Source organism: Sparus aurata, chromosome 15 (assembly GCF_900880675.1).
Source record: "Sparus aurata chromosome 15, fSpaAur1.1, whole genome shotgun sequence".
Lineage (NCBI taxonomy): Eukaryota > Metazoa > Chordata > Actinopteri > Spariformes > Sparidae > Sparus > Sparus aurata.
In genome coordinates, this window is record NC_044201.1 from 24,577,676 (window position 1) to 24,590,859 (window position 13,184).

Sequence of the window (13,184 nt, forward strand, 5' to 3'; positions counted from 1 at the left end):
AAACTGACAGCTAACAGTAATGATTAAATAAAAGTAGGCTAATGGATTAAAAGTTTAAATATTTAGCCAAAAGTAGCCCAAAAAAAGCCAAAAAGTTAGCTTATTAGTTAGCTTATTAGTTAGCCAAACAGTTAGCGAAAAGTAGATATTCTTCAGCTATAAGTTGGCCGAGGAAACGGACTGATTGAAACAGTTAGCTGTTACTGAAAAGTTTGCTATATAAACAATGGAGGCACAGTGAAATGTTTAGTTTAAGGTTATAGATAGGCCTTAAGTGAAGTAACAGGAGTGACTAATTTAAGTAATTAATAAAAGGTTGAAACAGTCTAGTTTAGAGTAATAGCTAATTTGTTAAGCCAGAAGTGATCACTAAATATTTAACTATAAATATTGGATTAAAAGCCATAATAATGTGCAATATGTGATGCAAAATGCTAAACTAGGCCTACATGAATAAAATGTTAAATAGCAGTAGGCTACAAATAAATACTTAGACAACTGAGGTTTCAAAACATCGATCTTCATCTTTTGACTTTGGGTGAGGCTGCTCAATCCTTACACTTTGTTATTTTAATCAAAATGCTCAGAAACTGTGCATCTGGATTAGAATCAAAATATACATGCATCAGATTTCTGTCCTTTCTAATGTCATAGTTCATAAGAAATTTCTGTCAATAATAAAACAAATCCTCTTTAAATCACTGGCCCTGCATCAAAGTCTTAATGTTCCATTATTTTAACTATGTTTGTTTTAAGATTGGGCAACTTTTTTAGATATTCCACAAAAACAAAGACGGACACAACCAATAAATTTCACAGCACATCCAGTTCAGTTAAAGGAATCCGCTTTCCTGAGAACATGGCAACATTTAACATGAAACTTTCTCATTCACCCACACAGAAAGCACACATCAATGTGTAATCACACACACACGCACACACACACACACACACACACACACACAGCACTCACACTCATGAACACACAAAGCTATCACCTCCCACCCACCAGCCTGGAAAATATTAACCTTTTCATCTCATGTCACCTTTTTCGACTAACTTCATGCATCACGCTCACATGCCTGCAGACACATGCCACACTGCACACACGCACATTACGAACTGCTGTAAGCACACTTAGATTCGTACATACCAACAAAAAAAGACACACAAGTGGCTTGCAGATATCTCAGAGGAACTTCAGAGAATTCAGGGAGTGGAGAGTCATTTGGTTAAAGAGGACCAAACTGCAGGAAATGAGAATCATTGACCCTCCCTTGTGACCGAATTTACAATCTGTGCTTGAAATCAGTCGAAGGAAGAAAGAAAACAGAGAAAGTTAGCTGGAGAAGGAAATGTTTGAGCGTCTATAAATAGGCCTACGTTTGAAATGATTCTGAAAGGCATGCAGTCATTTATTATTCAGCTCATATTGCTGCGTGTTTATCACATAGAAAGAGTAAAAGAAGCCTGTTTTCTGACAGGAGCACAGTCAGAACCAGCGATGGGCTTCACTGTGTGTTTAATCTTTCCAGTAAATAAACTGATTTACATGTGACAAGCTTTAGTGCAGCACGCATTTTTGAAATAGTACAAGCTGTAGTCTAGTAGATCAAAGGCTGTATTTCCCCTCAAAAAATCAGATCCTCAACACCGAGCACCTTTGTGCCATCTGCCCTCAGACAAAGAGGATTTAACAAAACGCCCCTCAAACACTCCCCGAACGTTTCATTTAAGATTTTTAACACAACCAACAACGACGATGGGGAGGCTGCGTTTCGAGTGCGAGGCATTAACGAAAACAAACAGTATATTGTGAGCAGGAAGAGAAGAAGCCTTTTGCATTGAAGAGGTGCACGGGGGCCTCATTCATAATTCAGAGGCGTCGCAGCGATATGAGAGAGGAGGACGCATCTGTCTGCATTACGCCAGCGTTGCCTCTGCGTTGCATCACCCTCCCGGGTGGTTCGTTTTCGAGAGTTTAATACGGCTCCCTATCAGTTGCGCTCTGGCTGTGGCTAATTTCAGCCCCAGATAAGAGCCTTTATTTGTCACCCAGCCTTCTTTGCCCCGTCACACAGCCTCGAAGTGCCGTCTCTCGTCTGAAATCTTTGAAGGAGTGCTGACTGTGTGAGCTGCAGTTTGTCTATACGTTACTTGTGACTGCTCAGCGTGCAGCATCACAAGTACAGATATTATGAACCCTCAGTGCTAACTCAAAACCCATCCCCCCACACACACATGTATAGCTGTCTCCCCACACAAAGAGAGGCGCATGTGCCTTATTACACACACACACACACACACACACACACAGCTGGCTGCTGGTCTGTCTGACCTAGTTTATTTCTGTAGGCTGCTCTAATGGAAGGAGCGAGCGTGCTGTATTATCTGACTGCATCTGATTTGCATTTCTGCCCTGTCACTGGCAGATGGCACCAGAGGTCGAGAGCAGAACTTTTTTTTTGGAGGCCCTCGGCTCTCACACACACACGACACACTGCCCGCGCACACACACACACATACACAAGCACGTGCACAGACGCTTGACACATACAAACACGTAGATTATCAAACAAGCTCATGTACTTAATGCTAAATTCACATTATAGCAAATAAAGTCAAGTGTTATAGATGTGTTAGAGGTGTGAAGGTGTGTGGGGCAGACACACACACACACACACACACACACACACACGCTGTACATATAGTGCATGCGTCCAGGCTCTAAACTGTAGCGTTAGGTTTACACCCTCTGCTCTTGCACTGTTCTTGCTTTATAGGAAGGAAGTGATGAATCACACTCACTTATTTGTGGTAGTGGTGAGTGTTCGAGTACAGATAGGGTCTCTCTTTCTCACTCTCTCTCTCTCTCTCTCTCTCTCTCTCTCTCTCTCTCTCACACACACACACAAACACACACATACATGTGCACACACTCTCTCACTCTCTAGAAATCACAGAGGAAGTGAGCAGACATGAAACCTCAGCACTTTGTCATTTTCTATCTGATGGAAGTCTCTGTCATGGTTGAGATCATTCAGAAAGCACGATGGTTTTATTGTCACACACACAGTGTGTTTACGTCTCACATAAGACACATCAGGGAGATAAAAGCCAGTACGTCTCTCGCTGCATGTGCTGCTTTTGTTATTAAATCTGATCAAATTTTGGCTTCATGTGTTGCAGAATGAATACGCATCACAGGGAAACATCATCAGTCACAGGCGGCTTGTGTGTCCCGGTGAAAGTATATGAAAGCACTGACATTTATTCAAACGTGTCATATTCAATAAAGGAGCTAAATGTCATGTGTGAGATGCCAAAAAATGTAAATGTGCACTCCAATTTAAGTGCTGTTGTGCCCAGCGGAGAATGAAGGTATCCAAGCACACATATTGTATTCGTGAGCACTTGCACACACGAGCCATCGGTCTTTATTTGGAGACAGGAAACATCAGGGTGTGCTCTCGCTCTCTCTTTACCTCTTTCTCTCTCTCTCTCTCTTTCACACACACACACACACACACACACACACACACACACACATGCACACGTAACCGTTATTTAAGGGTGTGGGGACATTTTCCATGCGGTTTGAATGCGGTTGAGCTTTGCAATTGTAAAGCGTGTAAAAAAAATCTGCAAGATCTGCTCTACGTAGAGACATGACTGGCTCAAGTAGAGTGGGGGTGAGACCAATTAGTTTGAGGCTCTTATTGAAGTGTTGGGCAAAACTTGGCCAAGAAAAAAGAAAAAAAAAGAAAAAGAAAAGCCACTCAGCTTTGTCACGCCATAGAATGACTTTTCCATGAGCTCTGGCGAGTCGAGGAGGCTGACTTAGATATGATGACATTGATATAATTTTATGCTGTGGGGTTCAAACAGAATGCTACTCGTGCTTGAAAATCTCCCCTCCTTCTTTTTGTCTTTTGCTTTCTCAATTTTCTTTGACATGGCCATCTCCTCTCTGACTCATCCTTCAGGTCTCAAGTGTATTGTGGTGAACCGCTGCCGAATTCGCTCCTCGTTTATATCCCTTTTCTCTCCTGTTTCTCGCCTTCTCCTCTCTCTCCGTTTCCGTTTGCTCTGCACCCGTCTCTCTTTAGCAAAGGTTAAGTTTTAGTTCAATGTAGATAGCTTTCAATAATGCATGCTCCCGGTTAAATATAGATGAGCTCGCCTTTTTAAAAAAAAAGAAAATACTGTAAATTATACAGAGCATGTCAATCTTCCGAGCAGATATAGTTCAATATTTGGACATATCTGCAGGAAATGCCAGACAGGGGGAGAATTGAGTTCTTTCTGCAGTCAGTGTGGCCTTCAGAGGTTTTTATACGCGATAGAGGTGACTAGTCATTAACTCACAGGGAGCTAATTGTGTGGTTGGTGTCCCAGTTTAAAAGAGATTGAGTGAAAATGTGTGAGCGTGTGCTACATCATCACACCTCAACTCCTTTAAAGGTGTAATTTGAAAAATATGACCGGAACTTGAAGGTAGCTCCAAAAATATAGGGCCACCAGTCAAAGCCGCTCTGCTATCTATCCTTGTCTGCTAGCTACCGTTAGCTCAGTAAGCTGCGGCAGCTGGAGCCTGTTTTGAAAAGTACCACCAGACTGGGACTGGACACAGCCTCAAAGACCAACAGAGGCCACTTTGAAGACAGGGAATACAGTATGGAGGTGATTTACAGCGAGGGTTTTACATACAAGTTCTTTTTTATGTATTTATTACACTAAAAGCAAAAAGGACTTGTAAAACGTTGCAAACTTGCTGCTTGCAAAATCCAGGCTGAAACCAGAAGAGGCTATACTATCGGGCTGGGACTAGCTAATTAGCATGCTAGCATGAGTAGACATCTCTGCAACACAATACATAGAAGTGTTTGACATAACGTCAGCACTGTTGATTCCTCACATTCTGTTAATTATGTTTTAAACTAAAATTATGGCCTTGTATTACAAACTATAACTGCTGCTCTTTGCTAGCTTGCCTTGGCTTTACTGTAACGAGCTAACGTTAGCTAATTAGCTCAATAAGCTTTGGAGCTTGTTGGCCTATTCTCTGACTGGGAACTCAGAAGGTGTGCAGTTTTAGCTTCTGTTTAATAGGGACAATAGGTGCGACATTTTTAAACTCTTTTAGCTTTTGCAATTTTATTTAGATTGTTACATTAAAAGCTAAAATAGTTTAAAAATGTAGCAAAGTTTCAGCAGATGCAAATAATATTGCTGAAAAAGGGTCAGCAGCCGAGGAACTTTTGAACTCTTCTCTGTGATCCTGAGGAGAACTTTGAGATTATTCCCATGTGCATTTGTGCCCTTTATTTTGACGTAACCCCTCGACAGCATCACAACGCTGTCATCCTCGTTTAAGGTGGTCTGTGTGACAGTCTGAGCGACGGCCGCATTGTGTGCTGTCTCTTCACACCAGCAATTGTGTCATTTTTACCTCAAAACCTGTTAGCTACGCAACAGTTTGGGCTTTTCGTGTCTTGCTTAATAGCCTGAAATGGATGCAAGTGGAACTGACATAAGCCTGTGTGTTCATCTGTTATTGTCTATGGCTGCGAGCGTGTGTCCTCTATGTGTGTGTGCGTGTGAACTCACGTGTGTGTTTTTTGGATGCTGTGGGTGGGTACAGCTGATGTTCATGCCATGGATGTGGATAATATGTGTGTGTGTGCTTGTTGTGTGTTCTCATTTGATGGCTGCTTGCTATCAGCGTTTGTTTGGGGTTAAAAGCCCCTGTCTCTGAGGGTGTTAGCGGGGGTCATCTAAACCGGATCTGCCGCAGAATCGCTTGAGAGGCAGAAGCATAATCTGTAGCTGGCTTTGTGCTCCCAGATTAAAGTGATGATGTTTTAAACCTTTCTCACGGCCGCAATATGCCTCTGCTTCCCTCCCTGCTACTCAGTATGTGTGTGACAAGAGATCCACACAGCCGGGTTCAAGAAAAGGACACCTTCCTCGCTATTTATGAAACGGGGAGCTTTAGCACATTATCTGAGTCGACGCACGCATGTTCTATTCATCTATTAATTTGCCATCAGCGTGGTGTAGCTATAGCGTATCTTCTCCAGTGTTTGAGGGGAAACAGCTGCTAATCCTAATCCCCCCCTGTCTCCCCCCACGGGATTCTGTCAAATCACAGGCCCTTTAAAAAGCTCTGGCTGGCTGGTTCCAGGGCTGGTTGAGTGGCTGGCTGACTGGCAGGCTCTAAATGAGAGGATGGACCACGCTCACCCACTCCCGTGACTGACATCCACTAGGCCTCCAGAAAGTATGTCACTTGTTTGTACAAGAATGTACATACGGACACCAGAAAATTTCCACCGCCGGCTGCTTCTCCAGAGGTATCGTCCAGTACGGAAATGGAAATAGCTTCACCCATAAACATCTGCAGACGTGGAGGAAAGTTTAAATAAATGCATACCTTACTGTGAAACAGATTAGAGGAACTGACCTTTTGGTTTACAGAAGACGTACCCACCACAAAATATTTGTTGCCGTGAAAGACGTATAACCTGGACAACTGCAACTCAGGCGGTCCAGTGTGTTGTCGACCGTTCAGTTCGGGGTCACAGATGTAGATCATTCACATGTGTTTTGCCTTTGTATTTGTAAATATGGTACATTTTGGGGGGAAATGTTCATTGGCTTTTGCTAAAATAGGAGATACTGTGTTTAGAGAGGACAGAAACTCGTTGAAAATCTTGTTGGCAGCTTGCCAGGAGCCCATTACAAAGAGACAGTATAAAGCACACTCTTTACACCACGGATGTGTAACTTTAGAAAAAATAATTAACACATTCTTCCTCTTACAAATGAAGTTGAACAATAAAACCTCAATTGCTCAATCCAGGGTGTTGCTGCTGCAGCCTTACCCGGTCTGGTGAGGTGATTTTGCTCAGGTATCAGTTGTGGTTGAAGGAACAAGAGGAACATAGTAAGTCGCTGTTGCGTCCACACGGCCTCATAACCCACCAGGAGCAATTGCCAAAATGTTGTCGGTTTGCTCAGATTTGGTTATTTTTCTTGATGTCATGCTTCCACACGGACAAGTAGGCTACATAGTTAAATGTTGATATAATGTGATGATCAGGTGTATGTAGGGTGTTTTTTTTTTTTTTTTAAATTGACCATATTCTCTATGCCTTTATGGTGTCTGACTTCCTGCCTGGCTTGATTTGCTGCGCACCTTGACATGGCTGATAGGAGACACTTCAGATCTCAAGATGTAAGTCTTTTTCTATTACACTAGTGAACCATTCTTATTCTAATAAATACACCAACGTTTTAACCTCATCCGAGCTTAAAAATGTACAAAAACACACGTATATTCTCAATTTAAACCATCATAGACCAAAAGCTGATACTCTGAATGTTGCAGACTGGTCTTTGGATGAATAATATCCTGAAGCTGATCAAAAAGAGTCATTGTGTTGGTAGCAGACAACATCAACCACTTTAAAACCACCAGAACTTGAGCATGTGTGTTTATATCCTCCACTCTGAAGACGTGCAGTATCTTTTTTAAATGCGTCTCATAAACTGCAAAACCCTGTTGCAGTCTTTCTCCTCTGAAACTCTGAAAGTCTGCAGCACCATTTCTAACTTTCACTCCGCGGCACAAACACTAATATCGGTCTTGTCCATCAGCCGTTCTCACATCAGTCATTTCAGATAATGACTCTCAGCTGGGAGAGACAAGAGAGGAGTGGAGGGACGTGGAGGCTGAGCAAAGAGTATCAGCCGTCACGCTTGCGTCTCGCTGCCTTGTTCTTGGTGTATAAGGACGAGATGGGGATGAGGAGTGCGCGGGTAACTATCAGTCATCACCGTGAGGATTAGGGACTGTCATCAGCAGCCATATGCCTCATATTACCCTCCTGATGACACTAGATGGAGAGAGGAAAGAGAGCGAGGAAGAGGAGGAGGAGGGATGGAGGAGGCTCGGGGGAAGGATTACGCCCGCTCTAAGATTTCAGGGTAAAAGTCAGGTAGAGAACAGAGCTTGTCAAAGTCTGACTTAAAGCACGGAACGTACATTTTCACATGCACAGATTCGTATAGAAGCCGTCACAGAAAACCGAGCAAAACACAAGTTCCTGTTGTGGAAGATGTGTATGTTCAGCTCAATGTAAAGCTGATGTTTTTTCCCTCTGGCTCCGGATGTTGACTGTTATTCAGGACAATAGACACACATGTGCTCTTCATTGATCACATAGAGGGAATTTGTACTTGTGTGTACTTTGTGTGTGTGTGTGTGTGTGTGTGTGTGTAGGGGAAGGGGAGGGGTCAGTGGCGACAGCAATACAGCAAGTGTTTCCATGTGCTTCTCTTATTCATGAAGACGCACATAAACACACACACACACACACACAGACTGACAAGCACACTGCTGGCATATCCATGTCAACAAAAACTCACACACACACACTAGAAGAAGAGAGAAACAGGGCTCGTGTGACTCATTAGGTGACTCAGGTCTTGACAGTAAAAATAACATCTGAGAACATTTACCGTATATTCATTAACAGTTGGTCCAAGTCATGACGAGAAGCACTTTAATAGGTTTCCATCAAAATGCACCTTGCTAGCTAAACTAACTCCATGCTGCTTTCTAAAAGCGTTTCCAAACATCTCCCTCCTTCTTCTTCTTCTTCTTCTTCCCGATTCCACTTCCTCATTCAACATAGTTCCTGTGTGCTATCGCCGGGGCTATTTTGGTGCATTCACACAAAAAGAGAAACCACACGAAAGTTGGGCCGGCACAGAAAAATAATGACACTGTTAAGATCTGAAGTGTTACGCAACAATAGAGGAGTGAAAATATTCAACACAGCAGATTATAATCGTTTTGTATGTGATCCAGAATGAACATTGCATGAGCTTACGTTCGTGTCACAGATTATGTACCATACTGACATTTGTAAAAAAAAAAAATGAGGGCTCGCAATATCACGTCACATTACATGTTTATTACCTGGTTTTCATAATGGGACCGGCGTCAAGCTGCCAATCCAGTGGCCACAGTGCGAGTCTGCATTTACTGCTACTGGATATTTTTGACAAATACAACAGCATTTCAACATGATACCAAAGAATACTTTTAAGGAGACCTCGTGACAATTTCCAGCCAAGTTTGTGGCAAAAAAACTGGATATTTTTGACAGGATGTCGGAAAATCTGCATCTGTGTTTGTGCCGCCTAAAGACGCTTTCTCAAAGGACACCTTGGGACAGTTCCAGCAATGTTTGTGGCGACCAAAACAGGCATTTCAATCAAAAAATAAAAATGTTTTCCAGACCATAACCAAGTGTCTTTCGTGCCTAAACCTAACAAAAGCATAAGCACAGCGATGTAACAAGAGAGACATAGAAATTGAACCCAAAGTGGTTTGTTAACGTTCATTCTGGCAGTTTGGTTGATTAGGTATTAAAGAAGTTTGACCTAAAAGAGATTAAAGGAAAATTTCCACCCCAAAAATGAAAGTTCACTTAATTCTCTACTCAGCCTCATGCTGATAGAAAAAGTTGGGTGAAGTTTCGTAGTCAACAAAACATTTCTAGAGCTTCACAGCAAAACAGCGCTGCAGCGTTCCCACAGCAGATGGTGACATCTGGTGAAACGCGTGATCCACACTTCAGACGAGGTGTGCGCTAACGCTACCAGCTTAGCAGCTACAGTTAAGATTTCCGCTTAAAAAAAAGAGTGTAAATAATGTCTTTTCAAATCAATTTAGGATCTTAGGGCTTTTCATAGACTTGGATTACACTCAAAAAACTGAATGACCATTATAATGAGTTATTTTTGGTTGTTTTGTAACGTTTTAAAACAAGCTCCAGAAAACGATTTGTGGACAATAAAACTTCACCTGTCTTTCCATCAGTATGAGTAGCTAATGGCTGAATTTTCATTTTTTGGGTGAACAAGTTTAACAACATGCTGAAAAAAGTGCTAATTGTTTAAATATTCTTCTTAATCTCCTTCAAAAGAAAAGCACAAAGTCATCCCAGCTTCAGTGTTGTGGGATTAATTTAAAAAATATGTGTCTCTCCATCTCTGGGCTGTTCAACCATGTTGTCTTTACCTCATTCGTAGCTGTTTTTGTTATGAATATAATGTTTGCGTGTCATCCTGTAACCAAAATACTTCCCCGCGTTAGCATCATTACTCTGGCATGCTCCAAGACTGATTGAGCGTGTTTGCTAGTTTTTCCTCATCGGCCGCCGCAGCGAGCAGCAGCAGCAGCAGACCACCGTGAAGAGTGGGGAGGAGAGGCAGAGAGGCACTTAGCATGTAAAAAGACCATATGTGTTGAGCATGAGTGTGGGCACAGAGAAATGATATGCCTGTGGTCCTGCCTGGGCTTATGTGAGTCTGTGGGAGGCAGAGTATACTTTGTTCGTACTGTAGTAGATTTATGTGCCAGTGCGATGGTCTACACGTGTGGGTGTGTGCTCTTTTTCCACAGGCTGTCACTCGTGTTGCTGCTGAGTCTTTGGTAACTTACACTGCCTGTATGAGAGTCTCTCTCTCTCTCTCTCTCTCTCTCAGTGTGTGTATCTGTGTGTGTGTGTGTGTGTGTGTTTAAGCTTTTGTTTAATTTCTACTTCCTGTTTTATTCTTGGCCTAATCCAAACGCAACACAGCTGTGCAGTCAGCCAGAGAAAGAGGGCTTGGGGGATGGGTTGCCAGGTCCTGGTGAGTGCAGCCATGCTCTACAACTGCTACCAACAGATGGAAGGGAAATGGGGTTACCAGCTTGGGCTTATCTTCTCTTTGTAGGCCAGACTGACCCCCCCACACTCCCCCACCCCCTCATTTGCTCATAATACTATGCTTAAATCTCTATATTTTGGTGTTAGCTTCTACTTCCTTTTTCACGGTAGTCTGATGCGAGAGGCTACTGAAGGCCAGAACAGTAAGTCAGAATTATGAGCTACGCCTTACAACTTTGACCTAAGCGAGTGGGTCAAGTGACATTTGTTTATTTAAGGACGGTGCACACTGTGGGATTTTGGGCTGTCGTTGATAAAAGACGGCTATCGTAAAGAAATGTGGTGATATATTGGGTCAAGGCTCCAAAACGGAGGTCTCAAGTCGCACTGTTTCAGAGAAGGGGTAGATTGGTTATCCAGTCAATGACGAAGGTTTTAAGTCTCCTTGATTTTGGCCGATGTGGCCCTGAATAAGCCACATAGGTCGACCCCAAGGTTCAATCACGGCTGTTGTTAGTATTGCGATCAAACACAGCTTGGCGTTTCGTCACAGCTAGATGTTTAAAATATGACCCACTTATGCAACGCATACAATAAATCCTCCTCCAAATCACCAGTTTCTCCATTTTGTCTCATCTCAAGGAGGTGTTGATGCGGAAAATTCAAACAAACTAACATCTTTTAGTGGAGCCGCTGCTGGAGACATACAAACGAAGCTGCATTTTGATTGGTATTAATATTTCAGATGCTGCCTCTGCTGCTGTGTCGGTGTTTGTGTGTGTGTGTGTGTGTGTGATGAGGAGGGCAATCAAAAGCAAAGATGTGGACTCTCGAGCTCCACTGAAGTCGGAGCCTGCTCACTCTCTTCAGTCTAGTCTGCCTGTGGAGAGCTGAGGCATCTCTCTCTGGTCTCTCTCAACCCAGCACAGCACATTCATTATTAATCTACCAGAGTCTCTCCCTCCTTCTCAGCTCAGCCAATTACAGTCGGGGCCCCTGCGACTGCTGCCTGTCTCATTTGACGCTGCACTGCTTGGCTTTGATGTCTCTATCAACACGAAAGAGCCGAGGACCGAGTCTTAATAGAGCAGAAGGGGATTATGTGACTGCCTGCCTCTGGGGCTGGAACATTTTTTTTAATATATATGTTTAATTCATACTTTATTTTATTATCAGGAGACTGGGCCATGCTTTAGCCAGGGTCTTGCCACTCTCTGCTCTCCTATCACAGCGACATGCTCGTTAATCCTGTTACTCTTTCATTTGGGGAGTGACACACACACACACACACACACACACACACACACACACACACACACAAAAGCCTGCGAGCTAGGAGAGAGAGAAGGCTCGTCTACCCGAGGCCTCGCGCTCCTCCCTCCTGGGCTGGTAGCCTTTTTCCTTCCTCTGCTCATTTCATGTGGAGAAGCCTTGATTAACCAGCGGCAGTCACTCTCCATGCAACACTGACAGTTTGGTATGAGGTCAGGCTGCTGTTTGGTGCCCAAATGTTTTTTTTTTTTTTTTTTAATCGGAGTTCAAGGGTCAGTTTGCTTTGCAATCACTTCAGGAAATGGGCTGTTACCGCGACACGGAAACTCTCAAACTGATCTGTTAAGGATCCATAAAGACATACAAGTAGATTTTTTAAGCCGACAACTTTTTTACTTTTACTCTCCACATTTTTTTACACAAATATCTACATTCTACTCCTTACATTTTCAAACCAGGCTTCGAATTATCACGTATTTTGTGTCATTGTATGCCGCCTTCTGAACATCACAAGACTGATTTCAACCAAATCAGTGAATATCACGCACGCCAGACGTGGAAAGATGAAACGGGACCAAAATAGACTGAGAAGGAGACTAAGATGTGGAGAAAAAACTGTTCATTTAGCTTTGCACCAGTAGATTGGATACTTTCTTTGAGTACATTTTACAACCTGTACTTTCTTACTTCGACTCAGAGGTGGCAAAAGTACACACACTCTTTACTCAAGTAGAAGTACAGATACAGAGACTCCAGGCTCCAAAATGTACAAAAAGTCTGAGTCTTGAGTCTCATTCACAGCAGAAAATGTGTGAAAATACAGAGGCAGATACGAAACACCAACACTCCTTTTCTCCAAATTGGAGTCTCCCTCACTGTTTCTTCACGTGGTTATAAAAATGTTAAAATGTAGGGAGCAATATAAAAATAATACTCATGTTGAGCAGATATAGCTGAAAAATCTACTAATGCACAGTAGCAGAGTATTTGTTCTTCTTTACTCCCAGCTCTGCAAATAAGCTTTCACTTTCTTGGCTTCTTAACAGACCTGTTTGAAAAAGTCAATTTCCTGAGTAGATTCCTTTTTCTTGAGTAAAGAGGTTTAACGAGTACTTCTACTTCTACCAGTCTTACATTTTTACACACATATCTGTGCTTCCACTTGAGTGAAGAGTTTGTGTGCAC